This window comes from Odocoileus virginianus, chromosome 16, assembly GCF_023699985.2.
Source record: "Odocoileus virginianus isolate 20LAN1187 ecotype Illinois chromosome 16, Ovbor_1.2, whole genome shotgun sequence".
NCBI classification, from domain to species: Eukaryota; Metazoa; Chordata; class Mammalia; order Artiodactyla; family Cervidae; genus Odocoileus; species Odocoileus virginianus.
Window position 1 is genome coordinate 58,886,377 of NC_069689.1, and position 15,530 is coordinate 58,901,906.

Consider the following 15,530-nt stretch of genomic DNA (forward strand, 5'->3'; position numbering starts at 1 on the left):
TCAGCACCTCCACCACCGCCACCCTCGGCACTTTTGATTGGCTGTCTTTTGCCTGGGAGGCTTCCAACAACGCTTCCGCGATTGGTTGGATGATAGATGGGAGGGTTCGCGACAACCAATGAAATGGCCAAGAGGTCGCCGCTCGTAATCAGTCAATGTCGCAACCTCGTCCGGATCCTGGGATTACCACTCTTGCCTCACCTTTTCCACCTATGAACACATTGACATTGAAAAAATATTTGTTAAACGAACTAGTTGTTGTCTTAGCCTCCTACACGAAACTGTGAGCCTCTTGAGAGCGGAAACCCGGTTGACTGGGTCTTCTAGCATCAGAGCCCTAGTGAATACATCGTTCCTGAGCTCAAGAACGTTGAGGTAAAACATTAAACTTAGTAGTTACTTGTTGAGGGCGTAAGTGCCAGGCACTAGGTAGAAGCCGCAAGTTTGTTGGTATCAATTCAGCAAGCTATTATGGAATGTATAATGTTTGGGGAGGCTGCGCACGAAGGGGGCATGCCCCCCAAAAAGAAAAAAGATACCTCCATCTTCAAAGCCTTCTGGCTCCCAACCAACATGTTTAAATACCATCCATGTTCTAACTTGTCATTTTAGAGATAAGGAAACTGAGATCCAGAAAAGAAACTTTTCTTAAGAGACACTTCAGACCACCTAGCTACTGAAGACCTGTTTAAGGAGATAGGGTGATGTACTTTCAGGTGGGGATGGAGTGTGGGTTGGAGCTGAACCTGTTCATACAACAAGGAATAAGGCAGCACTGGTCTCTACCTAGGAAATGTACAATGTAGACGGAAATACAGTACATGTCAGCTCCCATCCTGAGAGAGCTGCTAGGGTGGTAGTGGAGTGGAGGACAGAGAGGGAGGAACAAGAAGCCAGGGAGCAGGGAAGAAGCCCTTCATCTAAACAAGGTTTGTGAAAGTTTGATTCAGGAACCAGTGAAGGGATTGTTGAAGTTTTTGAGCTAGGAAAACCTGGAATCAGATTTCCAACAATGATCCTTCCCCCCAGCAAAGAAAAACAGGGCCAGGCTGAAACTATGGTTAGGGCATCTGCCAGCCTGAAGACAATCCCTTGGCAGATGATCTAGCCCCAAGGCAACTAAGAGACTCTAGGAAAGTAGCTTGAAGGTAAAATTGCCTCTATCTGAAAGTCCTTCCCTTTAATACCAAAGAAAGGTGGGGCCCTGAGTCTTGGATTCCTAACAGCTGCTCTGCTTGTCATTTGAGGAGAGAACCTTTCAGCTGAAGTGATTTATTTTCCCTCAAGCTATTTTTTAATGTATCAGCTAATATGATTTACTTACAATTCAGGTCTGTTTCTTCTAAGAGATTTTTAACAGATAAGAGTTAAAGTCATCTGAGTTAAATTCACCCATTCCAGTCCATTTTAGTTCACTGATTCCTTAAATGTCAATGTTCACTCTTGCCCTCTCCTGTTTGACCACTTACAATTTGCCTTGATTAATGGACCTAATATTCCAGGTTCCTATGCAGCATTGCTCTTTACAGCATCGGACTTTACTTTCATCACCAGTCACACCCACAGCTAGGTATTGTTTTTGCTTTGGCTCTGTCTCTTCATTCTTTCTGGAGTTATTTCTCTGTTGATTTCCAGTAGCGTATTGGGCACCTACCGACCTGGGGAGTTCATCTTTCTGTGTCCTATCTTTTTGCCTTTTCATACTGTTCATGGGGTTCTCATGGCAAAAATACTGAAGTGGTTTGCCATTCCCTTCTCCAGTGGATCACGTTTTCTCAGAACTCTCCACCAAAAGTCCCATAGAAGAATTGGAGTAGCCATCATAATCAACAAAAGAGTCCAAAATGCAGTACTTGGATGTAATCTCAAAAATGACAGAATGATCTCTGTTCATTTCCAAGGCAAACCATTCAATATCACAGTAATCAAGTCTATGCCCCAACCAGTAATACTGAAGAAGCTGAAGTTGAATGGTTCTATGAAGACCTACAAGACCTTCTAGAATTAACACCCAAAAAAGATGTCATTTTCATTATAGGGGACTGGAATGCAAAAGTAGAAAGTCAAGAGATACCTGGAGTAACAGGCAATTTGGTCTTGGAGTACAAAATAAAGCAGGTCAAAGACTTACAGAGTTTTGCAAAGGGAATGCACTGGTCATAGCAAACACCCTCTTCCAACAACACAAGAGAAGATTCTACACATGGGCATCACCAGATGGTCAATATCTAAATCCAATTGATTATATTCTTTGCAGCCAAAGGTGGAGAAGCTCTATATAGTCAGCAAAAATAAGACCAGGAGCTGACTGTGGCTCTGATCATGAACTTCTTATTGCCAAATTCAGACTTAAATTGAAGAAAGTAGGGAAAACCACTAGACCATCCAGGTATGACCTAAATCAAATCCCTTACAATTATACAGTGGAAGTGACAATTAGATTCAAGGGATTAAATCTGATAGACAGAGTGCCTAAAGAACTATCGGTGGAGGTTTGTGACAGTATACCAGAGGCAATGATCAAGACCATCCTCAAGAAAAAGAAAGGCAAAAAGGTTGTCTGAGGAGTCCTTACAAATAGCTGAGAAAAGAAGAGAAGCTAAAGGCAAAGGAGAGAGGGAAAGATATACCCATCTGGATGCAGAGTTCCAAAGAATAGCAAGGAGACATAAGAAAGCCTTCCTCGGTGATCAGTGCAAAGAAATAGAGGAAAATAATAGACTGGGAAAGACTAAAGATCTCTTCAAGAAAATTAGAGATACCAAGGGAATATTTCATGCAGAGATGGGCACAATAAAGGACAGAAATGCTATGGACCTAACAGAAGCAGAAGATACTAAGAAGAGGTGGCAAGAATACACAGAAGAACTATACAAAAAAGATCTTCACAACCCAGATAACCATGATGGTGTGATCACTCACCTAGAGCCAGACATCCTGGAATGTGAAGTCAAGGGGGCCTTAGGAAGCATCACTATGAACAAAGCTAGTGGAGGTGATATTAAAACAGACTAGTTCAGTTCAGTCACTCAGTCATGTCCAACTCTTTGCGACCCCATGGACTGCAGCATACCATGCTTCCCTGTCCAGAGCTTACTCAAACTCATGTCCATTGAGTTGGTGATACCATTCAACCATCTCATCCTCTGTTGTCCCCTTCTCCTGCCTTCAATCTTTCCCAGCACAGGGTCTTTTCAAATGAGTCAGCTCTTTGCATCAGAGGGCCAAAGTAATGCTCAAAATTCTCCAAGCCAGGCTTCAGCAGTATGTGAATTGTGAAATTCCAGATGTTCAAGCTGGATTTAGAAAAGGCAGAGGAACCAGAGATCAAATTGCTAGCATCCATTGGACCATAGAAAAAGCAAGAGAGTTCCAGAAAAACATCTCAGTCAGTCAGTTCAGTCGCTCAGTTGTGTCCAACTCTTTGCAACCCCATGGACTGCAGCACGCCCAGCCTCCCTGTCCATCACCAACTCCCAAGTTTACTCAAACTCATGTCCATTGAGTCGGTGGTGCCATCCAACCATCTCATCCTCTGTTGTCCCCTTCTCTCGCCTTCAATCTTTCCCAGCATCAGGGTCTTTTCCACTGAGTCAGTTCTTCACATCAGGTGGCCAAAGGAGTACTTCAAGGCTGTATATTGTCACCCTGCTTCTTTAACTTATATGCAGAGTATATCATGTGAGATGCCCAGCTAGATGAAGCACAAGCTGAATCAAGATTGCCAAGAGAAATATCAATATCCTCAGATATGCAGATGACACCACCCTTATGGCAGAAAGCGAAGAAGAACTAAAGAGCCTCTTGATGAAAGTGAAAGAGGGGAGTGAAAAAGTTGGCTTAAAACTCAACATTCAGCAAACTAAGATCATGGCATCTGGTCCCATCATTTCATGGCAAATAGATGGGGAGACAATGGAAGCAGTGACAGACTTTGTTTTGGCGGGCTCCAAAATCACTGCAGATGGTGATTGCAGCTATGAAATGAAAAGGTGCTTTGCTTCTTGGAAGAAAAGCTATGATCAACCTAGAGAGCATATTAAAAAGCAGAGACATTACTTTGCCAACAAAGGTGCATCTAGTTAAAGCTATGGTTTTTCCAGTAGTCATGTATGGGTGTGAGAATTGGATCATAAAGAAGGCTGAGCACCAAAGATTTATACTTTTGAACTGTGGTGTTGGAGAATGCTCTTGAGAGTCCCTTGGACAGCAAGGAGATCCAACCAGTCAATCCTAAAGGGAATCAGTCCTAAATATTCTTTGGAAGGACTGATGCTGAAGCTGAAACTCCAATACTCCCCTGATGCAAAGAGCTAACTCATTTGAAAAGACCCTGATGCTGGGAAAGATTGAAGGCAGGAGAAGGGGACAACAGAGGATGAGATGGTTGAATGGTATCACCAATTCAATGGACATGAGTTTGAGTAAGCTCTGGGAGCGGTGATGGACAGGGAAGCATGGTATGCTGCAGTCCATGGGGTCGCAAAGAGTTGGACATGACTGAGTGACTGAACTGAACTGAACTAGTCTGTTTTAATATCTTTTTGTATATTCTTTTTAAAAATAATTAATTTACTTGTTGGCAGTGCTGAGTCTTAATTGCTGAGCGGACTTTTTCTCTAGTTGCAATAAGCAGGGGCTACTCTCTAGTTGCGGCACCCTGGTTTTTCACTGTCCTCTTGTTGCAGAGGACTGGCTCTAGGGCATGCGGCCTTCGTAGTTGCATCACATGGGCTCAGTAGTTGCAGCTCTCAGGCTCTGGAGCACAGACTCAATAGTTTTGGTGCATGGGTTTAGTGGCTCTGTGGCAAGTGCGATCTTCCCGGATCAGGGACCAAACCTATGTCTCCTGCATTGGCAGGCAAATTCTTGACCACTGAGCCACCAGGGAAGCCCCTGTATATTCTTTATAGAATGTCTTTTAACTATTTTTTATATTATTTTATCATTTCTATTAGTCTTTCTAATTATTTGCTTTTTCAAAATGAAATTAGCAGGCTTTCTGTAATTTTTATTTCATGTGAGGGGAATAAATGTATATATTCTTAGAAAAAATGTGGATAAGTATACACCAAACCTAATAATTGTTGTTACCATGATGTATGACTGGTTTACATTCACTTTATGGTTTGGTTCTTTTGTACTATTTGCTTTTTTCTAAGTCAAACACTATATGCTATTTAAAATAGGAAATAAATACTTTTTAAAAGTAGCACATGGAAAATATAATTATTATAAAATGGACACATCAGAGATAAAAAGATAAAAGTAATATAACTCAGAAGACATAAACCTTGCTTTCACTTTGTGTGTGTGTATATATATTTACTCAGGTCAGTCACTCAGTCATGTCCACCTCTTTGCAAACCCGTGGACTGCAGCACACCAGGCTTCCCTGTCCATCACCAAATCTCGGAGTCTGTCATCGAGTCGGTAATGCCATCCAACCATCTCATCTTCTGTTGTCCCCTTCTCCTCCTGCCTTCAATCTTTCCCAGCATCAGGGTCTTTTCCAATAAGTCAGTTCTTTGCATCAGGTGATTTTATACTATAATAATATTTTGCATAATTTCTTAATTAATTTTTTTAATTGAAGGATAATTGCTTTACAGAATTTTGTGGTTTTCTGTCATACATCAACAAGAATCAGCCGTAGGTACACCCCTGTCCCTGATATTTTGCATAGTCTTTCTACTTTCTACTCTTTGTACAAATATATTGTGGGCATTTCCCACATTTAAAAAATAGGTATCTACAGCATTATTTTAATACTTGCCAACACTCAGTTGACATTATTGTGATTTATTTAAATGATTCTATTTTGGTAGAAATAGATTAACTTCAATTTTCTGCCAATAGAGATAATGCTGTGGTGAACCTTCTTGTACATGCATCTTTGCATAATTTATTCTTTCAAATTCTTTGCTTTTGATGTTTTATTTGCTTCCAATATTTTTGCCATATAGATACTTGGCAGTAACAATGTTTTTTAAAATAAAATTTTGATTAAGGTTTCAAAAAGCAATAGATGTCAAATTCTAAGATCAAATCACCATGTGCAGACTTTTAAAGGAAATGGTCCAGAACCCTGCACCAATGGAAAAAAATAAAAAGGGATCAGAGTGAAGAAGAGAGGGTGTCTGGGAGGGAGACTAGTGGAGCAATTTTTCTGGAGAGAGCTGTGGTTGGACTGGCGGGGTAGGGACGGTATTGGAAATCCTACCCTTTACCCCTAAGCCCCGTGAGGGGTCTTCAAAAACAGGACCCTTCAGAGAGTTTGCTGTATTTCCTGCAGGTGGGCCAACAGTGGCCGGAGGAGAGAAGACTGGCTGCTCTGGTGGTTGAGCTGGTGGAGTGGCTGTGTTGGAAGCGTCTGCATCCCAGAGTTTGCCAGGACCAAGGATGGAGCCCGCATCCCAAGATCCAGATGTGGGCCAGCTGGACCACCGAGCCAGCAGGAGGTGCCTGGATCCTGCCTGAGAGAACCAGCTGCGTGGGTGAGGGGACCTCATTTGAGGAATCTTAGAGGTGGCCCCCCAGAGCCTGGAGGAGGAGTGCAAGGGACCCCTTGAAATAGAGAGGTTCTCAGCCTGGCGGTGGGAACTCCAGGGGAAAGCATCATGGGGAACCCCAGAGATGCAGGAAAGCTCAGAGAGATCTGTGTCTGCCCCAGAGAAGAAGAAGCTAGCACCCACCCTCTGTGGCCCCAGAGAAGAAGAAGCTAGCACCCACCCTCTGTGGCATTAGTTCAGATAGGCACTGCCTTATCACCTTATCGCCTCCTGCCCCTGGCAAACAAACCAGCAGCTTTGGGAGGAGGTGCAGGGAGAAAAGGCAGATTTCTAGCTGCAGAAGCCTCAGCTGGGGAGCGGAGGAGATTTTGATGCTGGCCAAACTAATTTTGTGCATTGTGCTAGGTGCTAAGTCACCTTAGTCATGTCCTACTCTTTGCAACCCTGTGGACTGTAGCTCACTAGGCTTCTCTGTCCATGGGATTTTCCAGGCAAGAATACTTCAGGGGTTGCCATTCCTTCCTCCAGGGGATCTTCCCAACCCAGGGACTGAACTCACGACTCTTACATCTCCTGCATCTGCATTGGCAGGCAGGTTCTTTACCACTAGTGCCACCTGAAAAGTCCAAACTAAGTTTGACATTTTAATTAACATTTTGGACTGTACCTTCCATTACTGAATGGAGACTATGCCTTCGAATGACCCTAGGACTGTGTGTTACCTAAGAGGGAGCAGGAAGTCCTCGGTGTGCTGGATTTTTATCCTGAGAGGAGAATACATGAGTAAATGTTCAAGGAATTGTGGGAGAAAAAAATTAAGTTGTGTTTGATTACCTTTGGAGTTGTGCTTGTTGAAAAGACTCTGGGTAAAGCCCCTCAGGCCAGGTGGATACCTGGGGACTCCCAGAAGTCCTCCTCCTCTTTGTGGCCTGCAGCCAGCCTCCTGCCCTTGCTGTGACAGCCCTCCACCCTCTATACATGACTAGACATCTTAATCCCCTCCATGGAGGCACCAGACTACAGTCCCCACGGTAATGGAAGTAATTCAGGGGACAGCATGTAACTTCTGCTGGTGACACTTGAGCGGTCAGCAGTGGGCAGGTCTATATTTGGGCTTTCACTCATGGCAGGCCTGTTGCTATTTGCAGCCGGACCAGCTCATGTTACCATCACCTTTACCACTTGTGGAACTGTGGCTAAAACGGGCAGGAGAGGCTTGCTGGGCACGCAGAGGTCACCAGGAGGGAAAGCCTGCTGAACACGAACACAGTTTCTAGCAGTTACCCACAGCCTCCAAGTTAAAAGAAGACTTTATGGATCCTTAAATTAGCAGGCAAGTTTTTGTGTAGTCATTCTTCTAATGCAAAATGTTTACTAGAAACCCAGTAACTTAGTGCCACAATGTCTTCCTTTAGGTGGGAAGAGATGTCATCTTAAATTGCAGATGTGTTTACATTGCAGTAAACAATGTGAACGTTTCCTGTGCCTTCTTACAGCAAGGACTCAAGAACGTGGCCTCAGTACAAGGCGTGAAAGCCTCAGATACAGATAGAGAGAAGCCAGTGGTTCTTGCAGTGTGTCCTTACGGTATTTTTAGTGCAGGGGTCCATTTGTCAGAACAGTTTGGAACCTTGAATGTTGACACTATTTGGCTATGGTATCAGGTTGATAAATACGTTTTATTTTAATCTGCATGTGTATGCTGCCAAACCATAATTTTAAGCTTCGATTCAAATACTGAAAAACAGCATCATAATCACTTTTTACTTGTTATGCATCCCCCTCCTCCCTTAGAAAGTTTTCAGGTGTAGGCTGTGCAGATTTGAACCATCTTGCAAAACTGTACCGCTGGGCACTTCCCTGGTGGTCCAATGGTTAAGCCTCCGTGCTCCCAATGCAGGGAGGGGTACAGAGGACACAGGTTGAATCCCTGCTTGGGGAACTAAGATCCCACCTGCCACACTGCCAGAATAAATTAAAAAAAAAAAAACAACACTATACAGCTAACACTTTAAAGCAGGTTTCTTTAGACCTTGACTCAGAAATTGCCAGGAGATACACGGGTGAGCTTCTCAAATTGTACACAAAACTATGTCTATGCCCTTATCAGCTACTCTTGGGGAAAGAATTCACAGCTTTCAGTGGATTCTCAGGGATATCCATGACCCATAAAAAGTTAAAAGAATTGTTTTTTTATCGGAAATTTTTCTAATTAAAGTGTAGGAACACACCTATGTAAGACTTAGGCAAAAGTCTCTTTTTTTAACTGCGGATCAATTGCATAGACTGGAAGCTACCCAACTAATGTATTTTTTTAACATTTATTTAATTTATTTATTTGGCTGTGCCAGGTCTTAGTTGTGGCATGTGGGATCTAGTATCCCAACAAGGGATCTAACCTGGGCCCTCTGCATTGGGAGTTCAGAGTCTTAGCCACTGGACCACCATGGAAATCCCTAATATGTTTTTTATAAATTATGATTTATTACTGTATTTCTCTGAGCCTTGGTTTTACACTTATCAAATAACAATTTAGTGTTAATATTCCTCTCTCCCCCAGTTCTGAATATTTTGTTAAGAAATGGAAAGAGTCTAGATATTAAGGGGAAAAGTGAATGTAACTGTGGGGTGTGTCACAATATTTCTCCTGTTGCTGCCAAGCTTCTAAACCAGTTTGTGTTTGTTCATTCAAAGGATGAAAGTTGGTGTGGAAGAACTCCTTTTTATTCTTTTTTTTTTTTTAAATCGTTGCTGTATTTCCCATCTAGTACTTTTATTTATTTATTTTGTTCTTTTAAAAAAATTTTTAATTGGAGGATAATTGCTTTGTATATATGTATATATACATATATATGTATATATATGTCCCTTTTCTCCTGAGCCTCCCTCCCACCCATCCCCATCCCACCCCGCTAGGTCCTCACAGAGCCCCAAGCTGAGCTCCTTATGTTATACAGCAGCTTCCCATTAGCTATCTATTTTACACACAGTAATGTATAAATGTCAATGCTAATCTCCAGATTCATCCCATGCTCTTCTTCCCGCCATGTTCACAAGTCCATTCTCTATGTGTTCATCTCTATTCCTGACCTGCAAATAATTTCATCAGTACCAATTTTCTAGACTCCATATATATGTGTTAATATATGGTATTTGTCTTTCTCTTTCTGACCTACTTCACTCTGTATAAGAGACTCTATGTTCATCCACCTCGGTTCAGCTGACTGAAATTCTTTCCCTTTCGTGGCTGCCTAATTTTCCATTGTGTGTGTGTGTGTGTTTCTTTACACATTCCTCCATTGATGGACATGTCTTAACTGTTGTGAATAAAGCTACAATGAACATGAGGGCAGGTATCTCTTCAAGATTATGACTTCATTTTCTTCAGATCCATACACGGAAATGGGATTGCTGGATTGTATGATAGTTTTATTTTTAATTTTTTGAGGAGCCTCCATACTGTTTTTCATAGTGTTTTTCATGTTTTTCATAGTTTCTCATAGTTTTCTACACTCAGACCAACAGTTGACAAGAATTCCGTTTTCCACATCCTTATCCACACTTCAATTCACTCACTCAGTGGTGTCCAACCCATGGACTGCAGTGTGCCAGGCTTCCCTGTCCATCACCAACTCCCAAAGCTCACTCAAACTAATGTCCATCGAGTTGGTGATGCCATCCAACCATCTCATCCTCTGTCGTCCCATTCTCCTCCCGCCTTCAATCTGTCCCAGCATCAGGGTCTTTTCAAATGAGTCAGTTCTTCGCATCAGATGGCCAAAGTATTGGAGCTTCAGCTTCAGTCCTTCCAATGAATATTCAGGATTGATTTCCTTAGGATTGACTGGTTTGATCTCCTTGCAGTCCAAGGGACTCTCAAGAGTTTTCTCCAGCACCATAGCTCAAAAGCATCCATCTTCGGCACTTAACTTTCTTTATGGTCCAACTCTCACATCCATACATGACTACTGGAAAAACTATAGCTTTGACTAGACGTACCTTTGTTGGAAATGTCATGTCTTTGCTTTTTAATATGCTGTCTAGATTGGTCATAGCTTTTCTTCCAAGAAGCAAGCACCTTTTAATTTCATGGCTGCAATCACCATCTGCAGTGATTCTGGAGCCCAAAAAAGTAAAGCCTGTCACTGTTTCCATTGTTTCCCAATCTATTTGCCATGAAATGATGGGACCAGATGCCATGATCTTAGTTTTCTGAATGTTGAGCTTTAAGCCAACTTTTTCACTCTCCTCTTTCACTTTTATCAAGAGGCTCTTTACTTCTTTGCTTTCTGCCATAAGGGTGGTGTCATCTGCATATCTGAGGTTATTGATATTTCTCCTGGCAATCTTGATTCCAGCTTGTGCTTCATGCAGCCCAGCATTTCACATGATGTACTCTGCATATAAGTTAAATAAGCAGGGTGACAATACACAGCCTTGACATACTCCTTTCCTGATTTGGAATCAGTCTGTTGTTCCATGTCTCTACATGTCTCCACATGTTTCTAACTGTTGCTTCTTGACCTGCATACAGATTTCTCAGGAGGCAGGTAAGGTGGTCTGGTATTCCCTCTCTTTCAGAATTTTCCACAGTTTGTTGTGATCCACACAGTCAAAGGCTTTGGCATAGTCACTAAAGCAGAAGTAGATGTTTTTCTGGAATTCTTCTTTTTCGATGATCCAGTGGACATTGACAATTTGATCTCTGGTTCCTCTGCCTTTTCTAAATCCAGCTTGAACATCTGGAAGTTCTTGGTTCACATACTGTTGGAGCCTCATTTGGAGAATTTTTAGCTTTACTTTGCTAGCATGTGAGATGAGTGCGGTTGTGTGGTAGTTTGAACATTCTTTGGCATTGCTTTTCTTTGGGATTGAAATGAAAACTGATCTTTTCCAGTCTTGTGGCCACTGTGCGTTTTTCAAATTTGTTGGCATATTGAGGGCAGCACTTTCACAGCATCATCTTTTAGGATTTGAAATAGCTCAACTGGAATTCCATCACCTCCACTAGCTTTGTTCATAGTGATGCTTCCTATGGCCCACTTGACTTCACATTCCAGGATGTCTGGCTGTAGAGTGATGATACCATCATGGCTTTCTCGGTCATGACGATCTTTTTTTGTATAGTTCTTCTGTGTATTCTTACTATCTCTTTTTAATAGCTTCTGCTTCTCTTAGGTCCATACCGTTTCTGTACTTTATTGTGCCCATCTTTGCATGAAATGTTCCCTTAGTATCTCTAATTTTCTTGAAGAGATCTCTAGTCTTTCCCATTCTATTGTTTTCCTCTATTTCTTTGCATTGATCACTGAGGAAGGCTTTCTTATCTCTCCTTGCTATTCTTTGGAACTCTGCATTCAGATGGGTATATCTTTCCTTTTCTCCTTTGCCTTTAGCTTCTTGTCTTTTCCCAGCTATTTGGAAGGCCTCCTCAGACAACCATTTTGTCTTTTTGCATTTCTTTTTCTTGGGGATGGTCTTGATCACTGCCTCACTTTTCTCTTGTCTTTTTTATAATAGCCATGCTAAGATGTAAGATGTAAGGTGAAAGTCTATTTAAGTCCTCTGCCCAATTTTAAATCAAATTATTGGGGGAGGGTTGTTGTTGGGTTGTATGAGTTCCTTCTATATTTTGCAAATTAACTCCTTATCATATGCCAAGTCGCTTCAGTCGTGTCGGATTCTGTGCAACCCCATAGATGGCAGCCCACCAGGCTCCCCCGTCCCTGGGATTCTCCAGGCAAGAACACTGGAGTGGGTTGCCATTTCCTTCTCCAATTCATGAAAGTGAAAAGTGAAAGTGAAGTCGCTCAGTTGTGTCCGACTCTTCGCGACCCCATGGACTGCAGCCTACCAGGCTCCTCTGTCCATGGGATTTTCCAGGCAAGAGTACTAGGGTGGGTTGCCATTGGCTTATCATATAGATAGTTTCCAAATATTTTCTCCCATTCCATAGGTTGCCTTTTCATTTTATTGATTGTTTCTTTTGCTGTGCAAAAGCTTTTTAGTTTGATGTAGTCCCACTTGTTTATTTTCACTTTTGTTGCTTGTACTTTTGGTATATGTGGAAATTTCCCCCCATGTGTTCTTCTAGGACTTCTGTGGTTTTAGTTCTTACATTTAAGTTGTTAATCCATTTTGAGTTTATTTTGATGAGTGGCATAAGATAGGGGTCAAGTTTCATTCTTTTACATGTGATTATCCAGTTTCCCCTTCACTGCTTATTGAAGAGTCTGTCCCTTTGCACAATGGAGTAACTCTGCTTAGTTACACAGACACACAGGAGAGTGGAGGCAGTACCTAGAGTCCCTTCGGACAGCAGACTCTGATTGCTTTGTTGACCAAATAATGAATGTGGGGACCTGGGATGGATCATAATCCAGGGAGAAGGCAAAGTGGTGCTTTCATGGTTATACGACCCTGTTGGCCTTGTTGTTTAGTCACTAAGTCATGTTCAACTGTTTGCGACCCCATGGACTATAGGCTTCTCTGTCCATGGGATTTCCTGGGCAAGAATACTGGAGTTGGTTGCCATTCCCTTCTCCAGGAGACCTTCCTGACCCAGGGATCAAACTCTTGTCTCCTGCATTGGCAGGTGGATTCTTTACCGTTGAGCTACCAGGGAAGCCCCTCACTCTTTGACTTTGCAGACATTTTAAGGGAGACCCTGGCTAAAGTAGTCCCTCGCAATGAACATGCTACCCAGGAAGAATTAGCAATCCTTTGGGTCTATTGTATATGTGTGTGTGTTTGTGTGTGTGTATCCCTGGCTTTTGTTTCTGTTGGGATACAGACTTATCATGAGATGTGTCCTGCTTCACTTGACGCATCCATACAACAGGCTGTGTTGATGAGGACATTCCAGGACCATCCAGCCAGGGTCTAGTAGTGAGCAGGGTTCTTACCAGCAACCCCAAAGAACATCCAGGTGCTCACCGTCTTCGCAAGTCCTGGATGCTGGGGCTGAACAAAGCACTAGTCCCAGAGCCTCTTGCTTGGCGATGCTGCCTCTGGGAGTGACCTTCCTTCATCCCTTCCTCCTCCCAGGAAGTGACCAAGTGTCCTTGGACCTAGTGGTGGACCAGCACACTGTGGAGCCGGTATCTTTTGCATCGATCCTGCTTGGTCATTGTACTCAGCCTCAGCAGATATGATTGAAGAGATGTTTACCATTCTCTTCCTAATGAAGAGTTCGGCAGCACTAGAGGATGGGACTGAAGCTTTTCTGGTCCCCAAGTGCTATGGGCCCTGTCCTGGAGTTTCAGGAGTGAAATTTCCTGATGGGGATCCAGAGCCTAGAAACCAGTTGCCTGCATGGTATGGGGGTAGTTAAGATAGCAGCATCTTTGTCCCCTAATAGCTGCTGGAAGTGACCTCTCTGTGTGGTACTGATGGAGGAGATGGAGGAACAGCATCCTTTGGGCACATCAGAGTGAAGGAGGGAAGAGACAAGTCCCACAGGAGCTCAGCAGGGCTGCGTCTGTGTGGTTACATCCCCACTGTCCCCACCATGGTCAGAGAGGGGCACTTGGTTCTTGTATTTTTGTCTTGCTGTCAGCAAAAACCAGGGTGACACCATGGAGGGGTGTGTGAGGGGCTTCCCAGCAGGGTCATGACCATGATGTCTGGGAGAGCATTTGGTGCAACACCCCAGATAAGGAGGGGGCTTCCCAGGTGGCTCAGTGGTAAAGAATCCATCTGCCAATTCAGGAGATGTGGGTTCAATCCCTGAGTTAGGAAATCCCCTGGAGGAAGAAATGGCACCCTACTTCCAGTATTGTTGCCTGGAGAATCCCATGGACAGAGGAGCCTGGAGAGCTACACAGTCCATGAGGTCATGAAAAGTCCAAAATGACTAAGCATACACCCAGACTGTAGCCTGCCAGGCTCCTCTGTCCATGAGATTTCTCAGGCAAGAATACTGGAGTGGGGTGCCATTTCCTTCTCCAAAGGATCTTCCTGACCCAGGGATCGAATCTGCGGATTCCTACACTGGCGGGCACATTCTTTACCACTAGAGCCACCTGGGAAGCCTGGTGATTAAAAATTGTATTGATAAATTTAATCCAGAAGGAAAAAATATTATTTTATTTTTTATTATTACTTTTTCGGAGCCTTGCCATGTGGGATCTTAGTTCCCTGACCAGGGATCAAACCTGCACCCCCTGCAGTGGAAGCACAGAGTCCTAATCACTAATGCCAGGAAAGTCCTGATTGCCACTTAAATATCACATTTTCTGATGGCCTAATTGTGAAATCCAGGGGCACTGCCCTGCGCTCCATTGACTGCTGTGTGTCGTTTGCTCCTACTCACCCTTCCTTCTCCCCTGGCTCAGCTGTGATCACCTCAGGCCACCGCCTGCTGGAATCTTTGCTGACTCCCTCCCTCAGCTGCTCCTCATGTGTTGGCAGTCCCCAGGCTTCCATCTGGTTCTTCTGCTCACTGTCCATGTGCTCCGGGTGATCTTGGCCACGCTCACAGCTTCCATGTCCTGTGGTCTGAAAATGACTCCAAACCCTTGTCTCTGGCCCTCACATCTCCCCAAGCGCAGGCAGAGCCCAGAGGAGGAGCCGCCTTCCTGAACAGCCCCCATCACCTCAGACTTGACACCCTCACATGTTGTTCAGTCACTAAATCATGTCCAACTCTTTACACCCCCATGGACTGCAGCATTCCAGGTTCCCCTGTCCTTCACTATCTCCCCAAGCTTGCTCAAGTGCATGTCCATCTAGTTGGTGATGCCATCCAACCATCTCATCCTCTGTCACCCCCTTCTCCTCCTGCCCTCAGTCTTTCCCATCATCAGGGTCTTTTCCAATGAGTTGACTCTTTGCATCAGGTGGCCAAAGTTTTCACCTGTCATTTTTCTCTTCTTTCTAGTTTTATGTGTGGTAGGACATTGACCCTGTCTCTCAAGCCACACACCTGCAACCATCTCTGTAGACCACACTAGGAGACACCTGGAGGCCCAGTTAGCTCAGCAGCTGTCCAGAGAACCCACGTTCTTCAGCCTCTCC

At 43.6% G+C, this 15,530-nt stretch overlaps 1 protein-coding gene across 4 annotated transcripts in view; it reads left to right on the plus strand.

Moving 5' to 3' along the window:
* The first annotated feature begins 3 nt into the window (after positions 1-3).
* The window catches only part of FSD2 (fibronectin type III and SPRY domain containing 2), a 42,095-nt gene continuing 26,568 nt past the window's right edge, over positions 4-15,530 (plus strand). For 2 of the 4 annotated variants that reach the window (XM_020906958.2, XM_070478286.1), the window contains exons 1-3: positions 4-375; positions 6,296-6,497; positions 7,661-7,845. The gene's annotated coding sequence lies outside the window, so the exon portion shown is untranslated. Of the gene's footprint in view, positions 376-5,333; positions 5,434-6,295; positions 6,498-7,660; positions 7,846-15,530 lie in introns of all 4 variants that reach the window. The other 2 variants (XM_070478284.1, XM_070478285.1) reach the window with 2 other exon arrangements.